The sequence below is a fragment of the Triticum aestivum genome, chromosome 2D, assembly GCF_018294505.1.
Source record: "Triticum aestivum cultivar Chinese Spring chromosome 2D, IWGSC CS RefSeq v2.1, whole genome shotgun sequence".
NCBI classification, from domain to species: Eukaryota; Viridiplantae; Streptophyta; class Magnoliopsida; order Poales; family Poaceae; genus Triticum; species Triticum aestivum.
In genome coordinates, this window is record NC_057799.1 from 282,498,746 (window position 1) to 282,519,077 (window position 20,332).

The window sequence follows — 20,332 nt, forward strand, 5'->3', positions numbered from 1 at the left end:
TCGAAGACAAACAATAGAAATGAACCTATTGACATGCAGCGGAAGGTAGACTACACTAGACAAGCCATAGTCAAGTATTCAATGAAGTGAAAGCACGAAGACTAATAGCACCTAGGTAGTAGGGATCAGGATGGAAGATAGTATGAAGCCAAACAACAATATAAGTCACACAGTGAAGTCAAACAGGTAACCCAAGCAGGCAATGACTTCATGAAGACAAACTGAAAATAAAGAGAGGGAGACGATAGAACTAGTCGCTTGGCGATGACAAGGATTTGTTGGACTAGTTCCAGTTGTTGTGACAACTGTACGTCTGGTTTGGGAGGCTGAGATTCAACTCAGAAGACCGTGTCTTCACCTTATTCCCCTTGAGCTAAGGACACCCAGTCCTCGCCCAATCACTCTGGTAAGTCTTCAAGGTAGACTTCCAAACCTTCATAGACTTCGTTCACCGGTGATCCACAATGACTCTTGGATGCTCAGAACGCGACACCTAACCAGCTAGAGGATTCACAGTCCTCAAGTGTAAGAAGTCTTCAGGTCACGCGGACAGAAAGACTTCAGTGATGCCTAACACTCTTTGGCTCTGGGTGTTTGGGCTTTGTCCTCGCAAGGATTTATCTCTCTCAAAAGCTTTGGAGGTAGCTTCCTCTCAAACGACAAAAGCTGTGCACTAACTCTGAGCAGCCACCAATTTATGGTGTAGGGGTGGGCTATTTATAGCCACTAGGCAACCCGACCTAATTTGTCCGAAATGACCCTCGGTCACTCAGGAACTGACACGTGTTCCAACGGTCAGATTTCAAACACATGTGGCAGCTTGACTTGGGCTACAAGTAAAGCTGACTCATCCAACTCTGGATAAGATTTGCTGTCATTGTCTTCCCTCGAAGACATAGGATTTGGTTGAGCATCACTTCAGTCACTCTGACTTTGTTCACTGGGACCCCACTTGACAGTACGGTGGTTCCTATGACTCAACAAAGAAGAAAAGGAAACAACAAAACAACTAAGTCTTCGCGCTCCATAGTCTTCACACGATGTCTTCTCTTGTCATAGTCTTTAATGTGAATATCTTAACATACCACCATTGTCTTCAATGTCTTCATACATTTTTAGGGGTCATCTCCAGTAGGTAAACCGAATCAATGAGGGACTACTACCTGTGTTATCCTACAATTCTCACAAACACATTAGTCCCTCAACCAGGTTTGTTGTCAATACTCCAAAACCAACCAGGGGTGGCACTAGATGCACTTACAATCTCCCCCTTTTTGGTGATTGATGACAAACTGGTTGAAGTTTTCAACGGGGATAAAAGTATGTGAAATTGTAAAGGATTAAGGTATTGTCTTTATAAGTAGCAACAGCCTCCCCCTGAAGATGTGCATATAAGTAATTTGCTTTTGCAATGCAAATGCACATGGCAGGTTGTACTTGTGGAGATCCTCTTCAACTTATGAAGACAATTCATCATGCATGATTTGATATAACGAGGATAATGAAATGCATAATGAAAAATGGACTTCTGCAATATGACTTCGTGCGGGATTTATCATCGCACATGCGGAATTTATCATCGCATCACAGAATAGCAAACAAGTAGCAGACAACCAGTTTAAGTGTTACAACTCAAAGAACCAAATGTATCAAAAGCAAGAGTTGTAAACACTAGGCAAAATATAAAGCAACCGCCCATATGGACCAGCTTGAAGACTATCAACTCATATGCTTCTCCCCCTTTTGTCAGTAAGGACCAAAAAGGTTTGAAGACATAGAGCCTCTACTTATTCCCAGGAGGAGTAGGTGAAGCTGTAGGGTTGGCGTCGGGGTTTGGCGGTGCAGAAGAACTTGGTGCAGTGTCGACACACGCTGAGGTTGGAGGTGGTGAAGTAGCATCATCTTGGTCATCAATGACTCTGGAATTTACCATTGCAGCTGAGGAGGAATTATCAGAGTCTTCAAGAGAGGGAGTCCGACGCAAGACAACATTCCTTGGAGGAGTGGAGTCAAACTTGAATCTTTGAGTGAAGCCATCGTCTTGAAGATCAGCTTCAGCACTGAGCAAAGTTAAACTCTTCCAAGACCTTCGACAGGTTTCATGTGTGACAAATGCATTCTTGGTGGCAAGATTGCGAATACGATTGACACCAACCAAGAGGCTTTGCATCTGCCGCTTCTTCCAATAGTGATGCTTATCCTGTTTTTGATGCAGGGCGACAAGAAGCTCTCAGTCATTGAGAACACGAGATCGCTTCCGAGGCCGTTGAGCAATAGTGCTCTCAGTGGCTTCAGTGTTGGCATGGTGAGGGCCACGTGTATTGCCAGCCAAAGGATAAACACGAGTGATGGCCTGAACTCCTTCAATAGGCTGTGTGAAGCTTTGGTGATCAGCATTGTGAAGACAAACAGGCTCCTTGGCAGGCTCTGGCTATATGGCTTCAACTGACATATCGACCTCTGGCAAAAATATCAGATGGTTGCGAGCAGAAGGCTGATAGTTGACAGCTGAATGAAGCTTCATAAGGCGCATAACCCATGGAGCATAGAATTTCAGACCAAAGAGGTCAGAGCCAGATGCAGCTAATTGCCTGATGAAGAAGTCTTGAGCATTGAAGCTGATGCCATTGTGGATATAAAAGACCAATGTCTTCATCGATCCTTCAAGCTTTGCTGCAGAAGAATGTCCCTTGATGGGCCATAGAGTTCGCTGTATGATATGATAGATCGTGCGGGGCAGATACTCTAGGTCTTCAACAAAGAATTCTCTTGGGTATTCAGCGTCGCGTGGAAGAGGCTTCATCATGCTCAGCATTTGGCTCATATTGGGCTCTGGCTTCTGAAAGATGCTCTCCAATGCATTGCGGTGAAGCTGAGAACCAGGCTCATATAATTCACCTGGAGTGGGCAGACCGGTGAGCTCAATAATGTCAAGAGCTTTGGCTTCGTGATGAGTATTTCCTGTCATCCACTCAAGGACCCAAGTCTTCGGATCCCTGTTGTAGCCGTGAATGTGGAGGGTAGCATAAAATTTTAGCAGAAGCTCTTCATTCCAATTCTCCTTATCAGTCACAAAGTTCAGAAGACCAGCATCGCGAAAGCAGTCAAGGGCCTCTTATAGGCAGGGTAGTCCAGCAATGGCTTCAGAGTCTAGACGCATATGTGGAAAGATACGCCCTTGGTCATAGAGAACACAGGAATAGTAGGTGCGCTGCTGATAGCTCCAGAACCGGTCTGATGAAATCCTTGGCTTGGAATAGGGGTTCTTGTAACTATCAAATAAAGTGTTGTGCGCAATGAAGCCATTTGCATGGAATGACCCTGGTGAAGTGGCAGTACCTGGAAACTTGGGCAACCTTGGCTTAGGCTTCTGGACCTGAGGCCTGTGCTCGACATGATAGTCAAATTGCGGACCAGCAGCAGGTGGAGGAACCAGAATGGGCCATCTGACAGTGACCAACTGACCATGATCAAATGCTTGCTCGGTGGTGTGTGGCCTTGGAGGCGGTACAGGAGCAGTGGTAATGGCGGTGGTAATGACTTCAGGCTGCAGATTTGCATTAGGGGCAGCATTGGCTTTAGGTGCATGAACTTCTGGCACCACATTAGCTTCAGGCGCCACATTAGCATCAGCCATGACAACGTCATTGGCTTCAGTATTGGTGTTGGTGGTCGCCTCAATGTTATCAACCTCCACTCGAGGAGCTGGAGGGTCGGATGCGTTCTCCTCGAGAACAACTTCAGGGTTGGTTGGGGGTGTAGCAACACGTTCTTCTTCATCTCTTGGTTCTTCTTGTTCATCAACTGCTTTGGCTTTAGACTCGGAGATGTTCACAGTTGGAGAGGCTTTAGGAAATACTTGGCGAGATACTGATTGGTGCTCTTCTCCTTCTGGAACACTCGAAAGAGTGACTTGTGGCCTTGGTCCTTTACGAAGCCCGCGAAATGCTAGCGACGCTTGTGGAGATGGAGTAGGTTGGGCCTTAAAGTCATCATCTTCAAGCACCGGAGTGGTGACTTGAGTTGGGGGAGTAGTTGGTGATTCTTCTTCACAGGGGGAGTCTTGAGGGTGATCAGCCCATGAATCATCCTGAGCAATTGGCGTCAAAGGATGACCAATGCTGATGAGTTCGCTATTCGTGAAAACAGGCGATGATACCACATATTGCTCGATCTGAGGAAGGACTTCATCATCTTCTACATTGTCATGGTGACCAATGTCTTCAGCTGTGGTGGGGTCAACAGCTAGAATGTCTTCAGCTTCAGGAGCCTCTTTGGAAGCAGGCTCATGAACTATCATACGACACTCTTGGAGTGCACACGCAGGACGAGCAACAGAAATTGGCTCGGCGACTAGGGGCTCTGTGGGAGCAGCCCGATCTTTCTTCTTGGTTTTTCGCTTCTTGGCAGGTGGAGACTCGCTAGTGGTGTTCTTAGTCTTGTGCTTTCTGGCTTCAGCTTCTGCTGCCCTTGTTTTCTTGAGCTCCGAAGCCACTGTGGGGACCTTAGGCTTCACGCCTGTCATACTTGCGGGGAAGACAATGCGAGGTTCTTCCTGCCTGGATGCTTCGGCTTGGTCCACAGCAGGCTTCTTCTTGGCAGCCATCTTGGGCTTGATGCCAGGACGCCCAAGGGCCTTGCGCTTCTCAGCTTCATTGTAAGCTTGAACACACTTGGCAGCCAGATGCTTCATGCGCTCTCGAGAACCTTTGGCTTCATCATGTTTCCTGGAAAACGCCTCCTTGAGCTCATGCATCATGGTCTTGAAGTTTTGGACGTCTGTCACACTGAGCTTGGCCACATGTTTCTTGAACTGAGCCTTTTCATAGTCAATCTTGTGCTTCAGTTCAACAATTTTCTGAGCGAGAGCCAGCTTAGGAGCAATGGCTCCATGGAAGGAGACGCTGAGGCCAATGGGGAGTTGAAGATCGTCAAAACTAAGGTTTGGGCTATCAAACCACTCGTCAATGAACTTATTTAGAATGTCCACATCGAAGAGGGGAAGATCATTGAAGATTTCCGCCTCTTGCTTGCTCTTTATTAGCAGCTCAAGAGCATCATCGGCAAGATCGTCGTCACTAGACAGATCAATGGCGTCGTTCTCATTCCTCAGAACAGCAGCAGGGGTCAGTGCTTGACCAGAAGATTGCATGGGCTTCTTCTTCTTCTTAGACTTGGAGATGCGTGAGAGATCTTCAGAATGCACACTTGGTGCAGGAGGAGCAGTGGCCAGAGGCTTCACTCATGAAGTTCTTGGTGCACTGGAAGGCTTTGAAGCCTTGGGTTTCTTCAGCTTCTTAGGCTTCGGTGGTGCAGGCGCTTCGTCAGAATCAGCGTCATCTGCGGAGTGATCCACGGTTGTCCCTTGAACCGTAATGTGAGTGATGAGACCTGCTAGGTTGTAGAAGGGACCAACAAGATTGGGTTCAGCTTCGCGTGTGCCATCGGCACGAGGAGCGGAGGGATCAGGGTTGAAGTCTAATCCCCGCGACTTCTTGTTCTCTTTGGCCGAGTTCTTGGCAAACTAAAAGTTGCACTTGAACAGATTGTCGTCACGACACCAGAGCAACAAAGATGGGTCGGCATCAGCAGGCTGTGGTCCATGGACCATGCAAGGGTAGAAGCCTTGATCAATGGCTTCAGCTCTGGACCTGGGTGGAAGATTTTTGTACAAGATGTCTCCCTAGGGTCGCTTGATGGCATTATTTTCAGCATATTCCTGGGTCACGAACCTGTACTTGTACCATTGTTCTGCCCAATATCTTCGAATCCATTAGATTCGAGTTTTGCGATGATTGTAATCCTCCTCTGGATCTGTCTTGTATAGCTCATAGAGATTAGGTGGAAAATCTCTTGATGTTCCCCCACGGCGCTGTCTGCCTCCCTTCCTCGCTGACTTATCTGTGGCCATGTAGTTCAGACTGAATGGCTTCAACACTGTCAAAGGCTTCCGTCTGCTGGTCAGACAGGAACTGGCTTCGGGAGAGTTGATATGATGTTGTAAGAATTCTGCAAATGAATGCAGACTATGAGAACCAAGGGATTCTCCCACGGACATGTACCTGTGACAGCATTAGAGATGCGAGGGAAGGGGAAGAGGTCATATGCATTCTCAGAAGATTTTGAAGATAAATCAGTTTAGAAGACATTGACCTCATAGCGCGAAGACATTCACTTATATGTTGAGAGTTGGTTCCAGATTTGTACGAATCCAAGAATAGGTACAAGTGAGGAATCTAACTACGTGTGAAGCATAAGTGAATATACTAGGCATCATATGAGATGCAAAACAGGATAGATCCAAATTTGTGGAGGCAGAAACCACTTTTGGTAGGAAGGATGAATCTATCGGATCAAAAAGAGAGTAAAAAGAGAGTTTTAATTTACCACACGATGAACTGCTAGACGGAGTAGAAGATGAGGCCGAGCAGTTCGATCTTCCGTGCCCTAACTTGGTGACGGAGGACAGCTACGGCAGCGGCAGAGAAGATGATGTCCGCGGCCGGCGTGAAGACGGCGTCGGTGACGTCGCGGCAGCTAAGCGCTTCGTCGCCGGCGTCATTGAGAGGTAGCGGTGGCGTTAGGGTTTGTTGAGGTGGAGAGGTGGAAGAAGTATTTTGACCGTGATGTGATGTGTATTTATAAGGAGAGGGACGACATAGCGCAATTACGCAGGTGCCCCTGGCGGTTCACATCTGAGGGACACGTGGTCAACATGTTCCCACGCACGCTTGGACTATCGGGTGGTCGTTCCGGCTTCTCCGGGTTTCAGGCAATAAGGATTGAGCATTTAAAGCGGATTTAATGTTTTCTCTGTATCTTCTGCTGACAAGGACACAGAGAAGATATTCGACTGTTTCAATAGAATGCATATGATTTGGATAGATAGATTTGAGAAGAAAGCATAGAGAGGTTAGGGTCCGATCACATTCACTTAGTCCAAAAGATTTAAACGAGAAGACATAGCTATAAGTGAATGCTGTAGAGGACAGAACACTAATATAAGTATATATCAGAATACGACCAAATCAACATTGTGAAGATAAACATGAAGTCATGTCAATATTGAAGACAAACCAAATGCGAAGACTTTGCAAATGTAACGCCAAGTGAAACACGTCAAACAAGATTTTGGTGGTGGCATTACCCACCGTATAGGAAGTATTAGACCCAGACTCGGTGCACAATTATCGTGGCGCTCCGAAGTCAAATTCCGCATTAATGTATTCACACTCAGAGTGTAAGTCTTCATTGATTGAAGATATAATTACTTTGTGTGTTGCACATCTAAGTCATCAACATGCATAAGTGTTAGGATGTGTGCCTGATCACAGGACATTCCAGGATTCCAAGATATTTAGCTCACACCGCAACTTGCAAAACCTTTTCCCATCCAAGGGCTTTGTGAAGATATCTGCCAATTGCTCTTCAGTGTTGACGTGAATGATATCAATATCTTCCTTCATAACATGATCTCTAAGAAAGTGATGACGAATTTCAATGTGCTTTGTCTTCGAGTGCTGAACTGGGTTGTTGGCAATCTTGATGGCGCTTTCATTGTAACAATAGAGTGGTACTTGTTTCAGATGGATGCCATAGTCCTTGAGTGTTTGCTTCATCCATAGAAGCTGAGCGCAGCAAGATTCAGCAGCAATTTATTCAGATTCAGTAGTGGAGAGTGATACACAGTTCAGCTTCTTTGAAGACCAACAGACAAGTGATCGTCCCGGAAAGTGACATGTGCATGATGTAGACTTGTGATCCACCTTGTCACCAGCATAATCAGCATCCGAGAATCCAACTAGATCAAACTCTGAGCCCTTTGGATACCATAATCCTAATGTTGGGGTGTAAGCAAATATCGAAGAATTCGCTTCACAGCTAAGTGATGCGATTCCTTTGGTGCCGCTTGGAATCGAGCACACATGCAAACACTAAGCATGATATCTGGCCTAGATGCACATAACTAAACTAAAGAACCAATCATGGAGCGGTATACCTTTTGATCGAACTCTTTACCATTGGCGTCAAGACCCAGATGACTCTTGGTTGGCATTGGCATCGTGTAACCTTTGTAGTCTTGCATTCCAAACTTCTTCAGGCAATCTTTGAGATATTTCTCATGAGATATGAAGATGCCATTGCTTTGCTGACGTATTTGAAGACCAAGGAAGAACTTCAGCTCACCCATCATGGACATCTGATATTGCTCTTGCATCATGTGTCCAAACTCATCACTGTATTTCTGGTTGGTGCAGCCGAAGATAATGTCATCCACATATATTTGGCACACAAACAGTTCACCATCATATGTTTTCGTGAAGAGTGTAGGATCTAGGGAACCAGGTTTGAAGCCTTTGCTCTTCAGGAAGTCTTTGAGTGTGTCATACCAAGCGCAAGGGGCTTGTTTGAGGCCATACAGTGCCTTGTTAAGCTTGTATAGCATGTTAGGATGTTTTGGATCTTCAAAGCGAGAAGGTTGTGCAACATACACTTCTTCTTCAATCTTGCCGTTGAGAAAAGCACTCTTCACATCCATTTGATACAGAAGGATGTTGTGATTATTTGCATAGGCTAGTAGTATGCGAATGGCTTCGAGCCTAGCCACGGGAGCAAATGTTTCATCGAAGTCAATCCCTTCAACATGAGTGTATCCTTGAGCAACGAGACGGGCCTTGTTTCTGATGACTTGACCATGCTCATCTTGCTTGTTGCGATATATCCATTTCGTGCCCATTATGTTGTGCTTGCGAGGGTCAAGACGCTTGACTAATTCCCACACATTGTTCAGCTTGAACTGTTGAAGCTCTTCTTGCATAGCTTGAATCCATTCAGGTTCCGTGAAGGCTTCAGCAACTTTCTTGGGTTCAGATATTGATACAAATGCAAAGTGCCCACAGAAATTTGCTAGCCGTGTTGCTCTTGAACGAGTGAGTGGACCAGGTGCATTGATGTTGGCAATTATCTTCTCAATCTGTACTTCATTTGCAACACGAGGATAAACCGGACGAAGATTTTGTTCATGCTGATCATTGTTATCGTCAGGGGGATTGTCTTCAGGCTGAGCATTATCTTCAGGTTGGTTAGGTGCAGAAATGATAAGTTCCTCTTCAGGCTGTGCTTCAGACGGTATGATTTCTCCAATTCCCATAAGCTTGATGGACTCACTAGGTGGAACATCATCTAGCACATTTGGCAGGTGCTCTCTTTGCGAGCCGTTAGTCTCATCGAACCGCACATCCATAGTTTCAACCACTTTATAGTGAATGAGGTTGAAGACTCTGTACGAGTGTGAATCCTTTCCGTAACCAAGCATAAAACCTTCATGTGCTTTCGGTGCAAATTTTGAAGTGTGATGTGGATCCTTGATCCAGCACCTAGCACCAAATACTCTGAAGTAACTGACATTTGACTTCTTACCAGTGAGGAGTTCATAGGATGTCTTCTTCAGAAGCTTGTGAAGATAAACATGGTTGATGACATGGCATGTAGTATCAATGGCTTCAGGCCAGAATTTTCTTGGAGTCTTGTATTCATCGAGCATCGTCCGAGCCATCTCAATGAGTGTTCTGTTCTTGCGCTCCACGATGCCATTCTGCTGAGGTGTGTACGGAGCAGAGAACTCATGGGTGATGCCTAACGTATCCAGATAAAGGTCGAGGCCGGTGTTCTTGAACTTTGTGCCGTTGTCGCTTCTGATGTGCTTGATCTTGACGCCATAGTTGTTCATGGCACGGTTGGCGAAGCGTCTGAATACATCCTCCACTTCAGTCTTGTAGAGGATTATGTGCACCCAAGTATATCTTGAATAATCATCAACAGTGACGAAGCCATAGAGACAAGCAGTAGTAGTGAGAGTAGAGTAGTGAGTAGGGCCAAATAAGTCCATGTGTAGCAGCTCGAAGGGTTGAGATGTCGTCATGATTGTCTTCGAGGGATGCTTGGCCCTTGTCATCTTTCCAGCTTCGCAGGCACCGCACAAGTGATCCTTCTTGAACTTGATGCCCTCGATGCCTATGACATGCTTCTTCTTTGTGAGAGTGTGTAAGTTCCTCATGCCAGCATGCCCTAGCCTCCGATGCCAGAGCCAGCACTCTGAAGCTTTTGCAAGAAGACATACGGCAAGCTGTGGTCCTGCTGAGAAATCTACCATGTACAAGTCATCCTTTCGATACCCTTCAAAGACTAGAGACTTGTCAGATTCCATTAGTACAAGACAACGATATTTTCCAAATATCACAATCATGTTCAAGTCACAAAGCATTGAGACAGACATTAAGTTGAAACCAAGGGATTCAACAAGCATCATTTTATCCATGTGCTGATCCTTTGAGATTGCAACTCTACCTAGACCCAATACCTTGCTTTTACTAGTGTCAGCAAATGTGATGTGACTCTTGTCAGATGGACGTAATGTTGAGTCCATGAGAAGACTTCGATCACCAGTCATATGATTAGTGCATCCGCTGTCCATAATCCATTCTGAAGCATGAGGTGTCATACCCTACAGTACAGTTAGGGGGATAGGCTTCACCAAGAGTATTGTGAAGCATAAACATTTGACGCACAAGAGAATTATCAAAGCTCAGATCAAGATTAGGACTGATAGGATGATTGGCAAGTGACTCAGGAATCAAATACATAGTGAGACCATTTGGGCATTTTATCTTGCGCCCCACAAGATGTTTTAGGTCCCCAGCAATAGCATCAGACGCCTTTGATTTCCGGCTGAAGACCTTTCCCTTGGCACCACGAGCCATGAAGCAGTAGGTGGGAGCAGAGCCGTCCTTCTTATTAGCGTCAGCGTTGGTGACGGGGCCATTGTCTTCAGTGCTGAAGATGGACTTGGCAACGTAAGCTGTAGCTAGAGCCAGACTAGCAACGCCAGAGTCGGACTCCTCCTCAGACTCCACCTCCGCCTCCTCAGAAGTAGACTCCTCCTCTGAATCCATCTCCTTGCCAACAAAAGCACGAGCCTTGCCAGATGAGCTCTTCTTGTGTGATGAAGACTTGGACGAAGACTTGGAAGAAGACTTTGAGGATTTCTTCTTCTTTTTGTCATCAGAATCATATTCCTTGCTCTTCTTTTTCTTCTTCTTCTTCTTGTTCTCATTGCCCACTGTGGACATTCAGAGATGTAGTGTCCAGGTTTCTTGCACTTGTGACATGTTCTCTTCTTGTAATCATGAGTGGAAGCTTCGTCATTTCTTGAGCTAGACCGTGAAGACTTTCTGAAGCCCTTCTTCTTAGTGAACTTCTGGAACTTCTTCACAAGCATAGCAAGCTCCTTTCCAATGTCTTCAGGATCACCAGAACTGCAGTCAGATTCTTCTTCAGATGAGGAAACAGCTTTTGCCTTCAAAGCGCGAGTTCAGGCATAGTTTGGACCATAGATATCTCTTTTCTTAGATAGCTGGAACTCATGTGTGTTGAGCCTCTCAAGTATGTCAGACGGATCGAGTGTCTTGAAGTCAGGGCATTCTTGTATCATCAGGGCAAGGGTGTCGAACGAGCTGTCAAGTGATCTCAGGAGTGTCTTGACGTTTTCATGCTTGGTGATCTCAGTGGCGCCAAGAGCACGAAGCTCATTTGTGATGTCAGTGAGGCGATCAAACGTGAGCTGGACATTCTCATTGTCGTTTCCCTTGAAGCGGTTGAAGAGCTTGCGAAGAACACTGATCCTTTGATCTCTCTGGGTTGAGACGCCTTCGTTGACCTTGGATAGCCAGTCCCAGACTAGCTTCGACGTTTCCAGAGCACTCACTCGCCCATACTGTCCTTTGGTCAGATGACCACAGATGATGTTCTTGGCAAAAGAATCCAGTTGAATGAACTTCTTGACATTAGCAGGGGTGACACCTTCACCAGTCTTGGGAACACTATTCTTGAGACATACCAGAGGTCAACATAAATGGCTTCAAGATGCATGCGCATCTTATTCTTCCAGTAGGGATATTCATTTCCATCGAAGACGGGGCACACAGCGGAGACTTTGATTATCCCTGCAGTCGACATAGCTAAAACTCCAGGTGGTTAAACCGAATCACACAGAACAAGGGAGTACCTTGCTCTGATACCAATTGAAAGTGCTAGTTATCGACTAGAGGGGGGGTGAATAGGCGGATTTTATGAAAGTCTTCAAAACATGGGAGTTTCGAAGACAAACAATAGAAATGAACCTATTGACATCCAGCGGAAGGTAGACTAAACTAGACAAGCCATAGTCAAGTATTCAATGAAGTGAAAGCACGAAGACTAATAGCAGCTAGGTAGTAGGGATCAGGATGGAAGATAGTATGCAGCCAAACAACAATATAAGTCACACAGTGAAGTCAAACAGGTAACACAAGCAGGGAATGACTTCACGAAGACAAACTAAAAATCAAGAGAGGGAGACGATAGAACCAGTCGCTTGGCGAAGACAAGGATTTGTTGGACCAGTTCCAGTTGCTGTGACAACTGTACGTCTGGTTAGGGAGGCTGAGATTCAACTCAGAAGACCGTGTCTTCACCTTATCCCCCTTGAGCTAAGGACACCCAGTCCTCCCCCAATCACTCTAGTAAGTCTTCAAGGTAGACTTCCAAACCTTCACAGACTTCGTTCACCGGCGATCCACAATGACTCTTGGATGCTCAAAACGCGACGCCTAACCGGCTGGAGGATTCACAGTCCTCAAGTGTAACAAGTCTTCAGGTCACGCGGACAGAAGACTTCAGTGATGCCTAACACTCTTTGGCTCTGGGTGTTTGGGCTTTGTCCTCGCAAGGATTTCTCTCTCTCAAAAGCTTTAGAGGTGGGTTGCTCTCAAACGACAAAAGCCGTGCACTAACTCTGAGCAGCCACCAATTTATGGTGTTGGGGGTGGGCTATTTATAGCCACTAGGCAACCCGACCTGATTTCTCTGAAATGACCCTGGGTCACTCAGGAACTGACACGTGTTCCAACGGTCAGATTTCAATCACACGCGGCAGCTTGACTTGGGCTACAAGTAAAGCTGACTCATCCAACTCTGGATAAGATTTGCTCTCATTGTCTTCGCTCGAAGACATAGGATTTGGTTGAGCATCACTTCAGTCACTCTGACTTTATTCTTTGGGACCCCACATAACAGTACGGTGGTTCCTATGACTCAACAAAGAAGAAAAGGAAACAACGAAACAACTAAGTCTTCGCGCTCCATAGTCTTCACACGATGTGCTCTCTTGTCATAGTCTTCAATGTGAATATCTTCACATACCATCATTGTCGTCAATGTCTTCATACATTTTGAGGGGTCATCTCCGGTAGGTAAACCGAATCAATGAGGGACTACTACCTGTGTTATCCTGCAATTCTCACAAACACATTAGTCCCTCAACTAGGTTTGTCGTCAATACTCCAAAACCAACTAGGAGTGGCACTAGATGCACTTACAATCTCCCCCTTTTTGGTGATTGATGACAAACTGGTTGAAGTTTTCAACGGGGATAAAAGTATGTGAAATTGTAAAGGATTGAGGTATTGTCTTTATAAGTAGCAACAGGCTCCCCCTGAAGATGTGCATATAAGTAATTTGCTTTTGGAATGCAAATGCACATGGCAGGTTGTACTTGTGGAGATCCTCTTCAACTTATGAAGACAATTCATCATGCATGATTTGATATAACGAGGATAATGAAATGCATAATGAAAAATGGACGTCTGCAATATGACTTCGTGCGGGATTTATCATCGCACATGCGGAATTTATCATCGCATCACAAAATAGCAAACAAGTAGTAGACGACCAGTTTAAGTGTTACAACTCAAAGAACCAAATGTATCAAAAGAGAGAGTTGTAAACACTAGGCAAAATATAAAGCAACCGCCCATATGGACCCGCTTGAAGACTATCAACTCATATGCTTCTCCCCCTTTTGTCAGTAAGGACCAAAAAGGTTTGAAGACATAGAGCCTCTACTAGTTCCCAGGAGGAGTAGGTGAAGCTGCAGGGTCGGCGTCGGGGCTTCGCGGTGCAGAAGAACTTGGTGCAGTGTCGACACGCACTGAGGTTGGAGGTGGTGAAGTAGCATCATCTTGGTCATCAATGACTCTGGCATTTACCGTTGCAGCTGAGGAGGAATAGTCAGAGTCTTCAAGAGAGGGAGTTCGACGCAAGACAGCATTCCTTGGAGGAGTGTAGTCAAACTTGAATCTTTCAGTGAAGCCATCGTCTTAAAGATCAGCTTCAGCACTGAGCAAAGTTAAACTCTTCCAAGACCTCCGACAGGTTTCATGTGTGACAAATGCATTCTTGGTGGCAAGACTGCGAATACGATTGACGTCCACCAAAAGGCTTTCCATCTGCCGCTTCAGCCAATAGTGATGCTTATCCTGTTTCTGATGCAGGGCGACGAGAAGCTCTCGGTCATTGAGAACACGAGATCGCTTCCGAGGCCGTTGAGCAATAGTGCTCTCAGTGGCTTCAGTGTTGGCACGGTGAGGGCCACGTGTATTGGCAGCCAAAGGATAAACACGAGTGACGGCCTGAACTCCTTCAATAGGCTGTGTGAAGCTTTGGTGATCAGCATTGTGAAGACAAACAGGCTCCTTGGCAGGCTCTGGTAATATGGCTTCAACTGACATATCGACCTCTGGCAAAAATATCAGATGGTTGCAAGCAGAAGGCTGATAGTTGACAGCTGAATGAAGCTTGATAAGGCGCATAACCCATGGAGCGTAGAATTTCAGAGCAAAGAGGTCAGAGCCAGATGCAGCTAATTGCCTGATGAAGAAGTCTTGAGCATTGAAGCTGATGCCATTGTAGATATTAAATACCAATGTCTTCATCGCTCCTTCAAGCTTCGCTGCAGAAGAATGTCCCTTGATCGGCCATAGAGTTCGTCGTATGATATGATAGATCGTGCGGGGCAGATACTCTAGGTCTTCAACAAAGAATTCTCTTAGGTATTCAGCGTCGCGTGGAAGAGGCTTCATCATGCTCAGCATTTGGCTCATGTTGGGCTCTGGCTTTTGAAAGATGCTCTCCAATGCATTGCGGTGAAGCTGACAACCAGGCTCATATAATTCACCTGGAGTGGGCAGACCAGTGAGCTCAATAATGTCAAGAGCTTTGGCTTCGTGATGAGTATTGCCTGTCATCCACTCAAGAGAAAAATATAAAGATGAACTTTACCTTGTATCTTTCCCTTTGTTGTTCACGTACTTTGTGAATCTTGTGTGTTTGATTGTTTAGTGGATGTGTGATTGGACTTGTTCTTGAGTGTTTCCCCTTGTGATTTCTCTCTGTTCTTCCCCGTGTTCTTCGTGTTCTTTGAGGGAATCCACTCCAATCTTGAAAGATTGGCCTACACCGGCTTAGCCCCGTATCAACCATCCTTCCATTTTCAAACCGGAAAGCGTATAGGTTCAGTCAGGACAGAAGGAGGAGGCTCTTTGTTGCATCGAAACCCAAGAATTCATGCTTTACATGGTCTATCGCCCACCCCGCTACCAACCTCACTTTTTCACCGGCAGATGCATTATTCTTAAAAGATAAAGTACATAACAGCTCTTCCTCATTATGTTTACGCAAACGAAAAATTATAGGGCATCCCGAATGGTGCAAGATGGCTCGTTGGCCCGATCAACTTACCCTGAAATTTGAATTCACGGGTCATCCTCCATTCTTGTATCGACAAAAGGCCACAATTTGGCCATACGAACTCCATTTGAGCTCCATCACCCGCCTAAATGATCACTACAAACATGGGACGCGTCCATCACCCTCTTCATCCGTGTCGACAACATTTTGGGGGCCGGAACCAAGTTGAAAAACCGACTTTCAGATGATTTTATCTTTGACATGTACTCTACCACCCTTCTGTGAGATCACCCATGAATAGATATATGGACAATAAGATATAGACCAATGCACCATCCTTCCATTTTGAAACTGGAAAGACTACACGTTTAGTCAGGACAGAAGGAGGAGGCTCTTCGTTGCATCGAAACCCAAGAATTCATGCTTTATATGGTATGCCGCCCGCCCCACTACCACCCTCACTTTTTCACCAGCAGATGCATTATTCTTAAAGGATAAAGTACATAACAGCTCTTCCTCATTATGTTTATGCACACGATAAATTATAGGGCATCCCAAATGGTGCAACATGGCTTGTCGGCATGATCAACTGACCCTGAAAGGTGAATTCACGGGCCGTCCCCAATGTTGTATCCATAAAAGGACCACAATTTATCCATACGAACTCCATTTGAGCTCCATCACCCACGAAAATGATCACAACTAAACATGGGACCCGTCCATCACCCTCTTCGTTGATGTCGACAACATTTCGGGGCCCGGAACCAGGTTGAAAAAACGAGTTTCGCATGCTTTTATCTTTGACGTGTACTGTACCACCCTTTAGTGAGCTCACCCACAAACAGATATATGGACAATAATATATAGAGCAATGCACCATCCTTCCATTTTCAAACAGGAAAGACTACAGGTTCAGTCAGGACAGAAGGAGGAGGCTCTTCGTTGCATCGAAACCCAAGAATTGATGCTTTACATGGTCTATCGCCCACTCGGTACCACCCCCACTTTTTCACCAGCAGATGCATTATCCTTAAATGATGAAGTACATAACAACTCTTCCTCATTATGTTTACGCACACGAAAAAGTATAGGGCATCCCGAATGGTGCAAGATGGCTTGTCGGCGTGATCAACTGACCCTGAAAGGTGAATTCACAGGTCGTCCCCCAATGTTGTATCCACAAAGGACCACAATTTATCCATACGAACTCTATTTGAGCTCCATCACCCACCAAAATGATGACAACTAAACGTGGTACACGTCCATCGCCCTCTTCGACGGCGTCGACAACATTTCGGGGGCCGGATCCAGGTTAAAAATTGAGTTTCGGATGATTTTATCTTTCACATGTACTCTACCACCCTTCTATGAGCCCACCCATGGACAGATATATGGACAAAAACATATAGATCAGTGCGCCATCCTTCCATTTTCAAACCGGAAAGAGTATAGGTTCAGTTAGAAGGAGGAGGCTCTTTGTTGCATCGAAACCCAAGAATTCATGCTTTACATGCTCCATCGCGCAGCCCGCAACCAACCTCACTTTTTCACCAGCAAATGCATTATTCTTAAAAGAAAAAGTACATAACAGCTCTTCCTCATTATGTTTATGCAAACGAAATTTTTTAGGGCATCTCGAATGGTGCAAGATGGCTCGTTAGCGCGATCAACTTACCCTGAAAGTTGAATTCATGGGCCGTTCCCCATTCTTGTATCGACAAAAGGCCACAATTTGGCCATACGAACTCCATTTGAGCTCCATCACCCGCCAAATTGATCACCAAAAAACATGGGACGCGTCCAGCACAATCTTCATCGGTGTCGACAAAAATTTTGGGGGCCGGAACCAGGTTGAAAAACCGACTTTCGGATGATTTTATCTTTGACGTGTACTCTACCACCCTTCTATGAGCTCACCCACGAATAGATATATGGACAATAACATACAGAGCATACACCATCCTTCCATTTTCAAACCAGAAAGACTACAGGTTTAGTCAGGACAGAGGAGGAGGCTCTTCGTTGCATCGAAACCCAAGAATTCATGCTTTACATGGTCTATCGCCCGCCCCGCTACCACCCTCACTTTTTCACCAGCAGATGCATTATCCTTAAATGATAAAGTACATAACAGCTCTTCCTCATTATGTTTATGCACACGAAAAGTAATAGGGCATCCCAAATGGTGCAAGATGGCTCATTGGTGCGATCAACTGACCCTGAAAGGTGAATTCAGGGGCCGTCCCCCGATGTTGTATCCACAAAAGGACCACAATTTGGCCATACAAACCCCATTTGAGCTCCCTCACCTGCCAAAGTGATCACAACTAAACGTGGTACACGTACATCACCCTCTTCGTCGGCGTCGACAACATTTCGGGGGCCGGATCCTGGTTGAAAAACCGAGTTTCAGATGATTATATCTTTGACGTGTACTCTACCACCCTTCTGTGAGCTAACGCACGGACATATATATGGACAATAACATATAGAGCGCATCATCCTTCCATTTTCAAACCAGAAAGACTACAGGTTCAGTCAGGAAAGACGGAGGAGGCCTTCGTTGCATCGAAGCCCAAGAATCATGCTTTACATGGTCTATCGCCCGCCCCGTTACCACCCTCACTTTTTCAACAGCAGATGCATTATTCTTAAAAGATCAAGTACATAACAGCTCTTCCTCATTATGTTGATGCAAATGACATTTTATAGGGCGTCCCAAATGGTGCAGGATGTCTCGTTGGCGCGATCAACTTACCCTAAAAGTTGAATTCACGGGCCGTCCCCTGTTCTTGTATCGACAAAAGGCCACAATTTGGCCACATGAACTACATTTGAGGTCCATCACCCACCAAAATGATCAGAACTAAACATGGGACGCGTCCATCACCCTCTTCGTCGGCGTTGACAACATTTTGGGGGCTGGAACCAGGTTGAAAAACTGACTTTCGGATGATTTTATTATTGACTTGTATTCTACCACCCTTCTATGAGCTCACCCACAAACAAATATGTGGACAATAACATATAGAGCAATGCACCATCCTTCCATTTTTAAACCGGAAAGACTACAGGTTCAGTCAGGAAAGAAGGAGGGGGCTCTTCGTTGCATCGAAACCCAAGAATTCATGCTTTACATGGTATATCACCTGCCCCGCTACCACCCTCACTTTTACACCAGCAAATGCATTATTCTTAAATGATAACGTACATAACAGCTCTTCCTCATTAGGTTTATGCACACGAAAAATAATAGGGCATCCCGAATGGTGCAAGATGGCTCGTCGGCGCGATCAACTGACCCTGAAAGGTGAATTCACGGGCCGTCCATGGATGTTGTATCGACAAAGGACCACAATTTGGCCATATGAACTCCATTTGACCTCCATCACCCGCCAAAACGATCACAACCAAACGTGGTACGCATCCATCACCCTCTTCGTCGGCGTCGACAACTTTTCGGGGGCCGGATCCAGGTTGAAAAAGCGAGTTTCGGATGATTTTTTCTTTGACGTGTACTCTACAACCATTCTGTGAGCTCAACCACGGACAGATATATGGACAATAACATATAGAGGAATGCACCATCCTTCCATTTCAAACCGAAAAGACTACAGGTTCAGTCAGGAAAGAAGGAGGAAGCTCTTTGTTGCATCGAAACCCAAGAATTCATGCTTCACATGATCCATCACCCGCCCCGCTACCACCCTCACTTTTTCACCAGAAGTGCATTATTCTTAAATGATAAAGTACAGAACAACACTTCCTCATTATGTTTATGCACACGAAAATTTATAGGGCATTCCCAATGGTGCAAGATGGCTCGTTGGCACGATAAATTTACCCGAAAGGTGTATTTACGGGTCGTCCCCCAATGTTGTATCCACAAAAGGTCCACCATTTATCCATACGAACTCTATTTGAGCTCCATCAGCCACCAAAACGATGAAAACTAAATGTGGTACGCGTCCATCACCCTCTTCGACGGCGTAGGCAACATTTCGGGGGCCGGAGCCAAGTTAAAAACCCGAGTTTCGGATGATTTTATCTTTGACGTGTACTCTACCACCCTTCTGTGAGCTCACCCACGGACAGATATATGGACAATAACATATAGATCAGTGCACCATCCTTCTATTTTCAAACCAGAAAGAGTACAGGTTCAGTCAAGACAGAAGGAGGAGGCTCTTCGTTGCATCGAAACCCAAGAATTCATGCTTCATATGGTCTATCGCCCACCCCTCTATCAACCTCACTTTTTCACCAGCAGATGCATTATTCTTAAAAGATCACTACTAGGAAAAGGGCTATAGATGGAATGGCCACTAATGGCGCACCAGACATGTGGTGCGCCATTGGTATAGCAATGGCGCACCATGTGCTGGTGCGCCATTAGTGTGAAAGACACTAATGGCGCACCAGACAAACGGTGCGCCATTAGTAACAAATTTTTTTTATTCTATTTTTCCAAACATACTAATGGCGCACCAGGGCACAGTGCGCCATTACTAGTTCTAACTAGTAATGGCGCACTAGCCACATAGTGCGCCATTACTATATTTTTTTATTTTTTATTTTTTTGCAAAACTACTAATGGCACACCAGGGAACAGTGCACCATTACTAGCGATCCCCCTCCATCTCGATCGCTATCCCACCTCGCCAGATCCGGCCCCCCTCGCCGTCGAGCACCCACCGCACCCTCCCCGCTCCACCACCGCCGACGACCCCCTGCACCCTCTCCGGCCTGCTCCACCGTCACAAATGAA